The following is a 3070-nucleotide window of genomic DNA, read 5'->3' as shown; positions in this document are numbered from 1 at the left end:
ATCATTATACATTGATACAGATTCCCAAGATAGTTTGTTTCATGATCATGGCTGCTACTGCCCTCCTCAAACCCTGTATATTTACGTGTTCATTCAACAAATGCTTACGGAGTCCCTCACTAAGGGCAGGTCCTCAGAGGACTGGAGTGAACCGCACAGAAAGGAATCTGTTGGAATACACATTCTAGGTGAAGAAGACACAATAAATCAGTAAACAAGTGTTAAGTGTGATCGAAAGTGACCAGAAATTTGTAAGCAGAGAGTAGCACCATCTGCTTTAAATGTTTTAAAAAGTTTCCTTCTGTGTGGAGGGTGGATTGCAGGGAGAAGAGAGCAGCACTGAGGAGGACAGGTGGGACTGCAGTCATAGCTACCAGCAAGATGGCGTGTGTTGTCTGTTTTCATGCTGCTGATAAAGACATACCCACCCCAGACTAGGTAATTTACAAAAGAGAGAGGTTTAAGTGGACTCACAGTTCCATGTGGCTGAAGAGGCCTCACAATTATGGCAGAAGGCAAGGAAGAGCAAGTCACATCATACATGGATGAGGACAGGCAAAAAGAGAATGAGAGCCAAGTTAAACAGGTTTCCCCTTAGCCAGCCATCAGATCTCGTGAGACTTATTTACTACCACAAGAACAGTTTGGGGAAAACCATCCCCATGATTCAATTATCTCCCACTGGGTCCCTCCCACAACACGAGGGAATTATGGGAGTACAATTCAAGATGAGATTTGGGTAGGGACACAGAGCCAAGCCATATCAGGCAGCTTGGCTGGAAGGGATAAAGGGAGGTGGAGAGGAGAGGAATGGACAGCAGTGGGGTCCACAGAGCTTGCTGATGTGTGTTATGGATATGAAACGGATTTGAGGAAAAAGGAGGAATCTAGGATGGCTGCCAGGATTCTAGCTTGAATGACTGGATGAATGAGGGAGACACAGGTTTGAGGTGAAGTGGAGAGCCCTGCTGTGGGTGGGCAAGATGCCCATTAGACATCCAAGAGGACGCGTCAACCTTGCGGTTGGATGAGTGCCTCTGGAGTCCAGAGCCAAAGTCGTCTGATGGAGACTTGATGACACACAGCAGCATTTAAAGCTGTGGAGCTGGAGGAGACCTTGGGGAGAGAATGAATGGAGAAGAGGAAGACCCTGACTTAAAAGCTGAGCAGAGGAAAAGGAGCTCCGTGGCCTATACCCCAACCACAGCTCCCTGCCCCCACCACAGTCCCGGGGATATGTGAAATAAAAGATAGGCTCTTACCAATAAATTAGGTCATTTTTATAAAGGAATACATAGTATTCTATAACCTCTTAAAACTGTGGACGTCAAAGCAGCATTCTACAATTTCGATTTAAAAGATGACAAGCTTTGTATTGACAATCCAATGTTTAATCCACATTATAAAATTTTTTATTTTCTTCGTCTGCTTTTAAAATTTGGTGAGCATTTTTATGCAGTTCTGTGTATATTTTTAAATTTCCTTTGGAACTTACTTCTTGACCAACGGATTATTTAGACGTGTACTGTTTAATTTCCAAGTGTGTAGAGATTTTCCTATTTTCCTTACCTTACTGAGTCCTGGCTTGATTTCATTATGGTCAAAGAACATAGTCTGTATGATTTTAATCCCTTTAAATTTTTTAAGGTTTGTTTTATGGCCCAGGATAGTGTATGTCTTCAAAAAACTCTTGGAAAAAAAATGGATATTCTGTTGTAGGGTGGAATGTTTTATATGTATCAATTAGATTCTATTTGGCTAATTGCGTTGTTTAGATCTTCTCTTTTCTTGCTGATTTTCTTTGTAGAAATTCTATCAGCTGCTGAGAGGAGGCAGATGAAATATCGAACTACAACTATGGAATTTTTTATTTTTCCTTCCAGCTTTATTAGTTTTGCCTTGTGGATTTTGAGGCTCCATTACTTGGTGTGCACAAATTTAGGACTGTTATTTTTCCTAGTGGATTGATTATTTTATTATTATATAATATCCCTGTTTGTCCCAAGTAATTTTCTTTGCTTTGAGATCCACTTAATCATATATTAATACAGCTACCCCTGTTTTTGTATAATTGTTTGCATCTATCTTTTTCTATACTTTTGCTTTCAATGTACCTGTCATTGAATTTGAAATAATTTCTTATAGGCAACATATAGTTGAGACACATTTTTTAATCTACTAAACCAATCTCTGCCTTTTAATTAGTATATTTAGGCTACTTACATGTAAGGTTAATTATTGATATGTTAGAGCTTAAGCCTGCCATTTTATTAACTGTTTCTTGTAACTTTCCTATGACTTTCATTTCTGTTTCTCTTTTTTGTACCTTCCTATAGATTACTTGCACAAGTTTTAGAGCTCCATCTTGATGTGTTTATAATGTGTTTGGGTGTATCTCTTTGAATAGACTGTTCATTGGTTGCTCTGGGTATTGTAGTGAACATATGTGACTTATCACTATCTACTGGTATCAGCATTTTACCACTGCAAGTGGAGTGTGAAAACCTTACTACCATTGAGGCCCTTTTACCTCCCATTCATTGACTCAAGTGAGAACTTGTCTTGTAATTTTTATTCCCTTAATCAAATATGATTAATGACACTCATAAGGAATAGGATAGCCTATTGTGTGTACCCATATATGTTCTCTTTCCATTGTATTTTCTTCCTGATGCTCAAGATTCTTTCTTTCATCATTACCCTTCTGTTTGAAAACCTGCTCTAGCCATTCTCTAAAATTAGGTCTGTTAACTGCACAGTCTTTTGGTGTCCTGTCATCTGACAGCAGATTTATTTACCATTTATTCCTAAAGGATAGTTTTGCCAGATATAGAATTTGTGGTTGGCAGGGTTTTTTTTCCCCCTTTCATTTTCAGAGCTTGAAAAATGTATCACTTTCTTCTGGTCTCCAGGGTTTCAGAGGAAGAGAGATCCACTATCACACAAACTGGTGTTTCCCCATAGGTAATGTGTCATTTTCCTCTGGTTGCTTTTAAGAATTCTTTTGGCCGGGCGCGGTGGCTCACGCCTGTAATCCCAGCACTTTGGGAGGCCGAGGCGGGTGGATCAC

The sequence above is a fragment of the Cebus imitator genome, unplaced genomic scaffold (genome assembly GCF_001604975.1).
Source record: "Cebus imitator isolate Cc_AM_T3 unplaced genomic scaffold, Cebus_imitator-1.0 Scaffold450, whole genome shotgun sequence".
Classification (NCBI taxonomy): Eukaryota; Metazoa; Chordata; class Mammalia; order Primates; family Cebidae; genus Cebus; species Cebus imitator.
The sequence above is the reverse complement of the archived record's forward strand: the minus strand, read 5'-3'. Positions refer to the sequence as shown.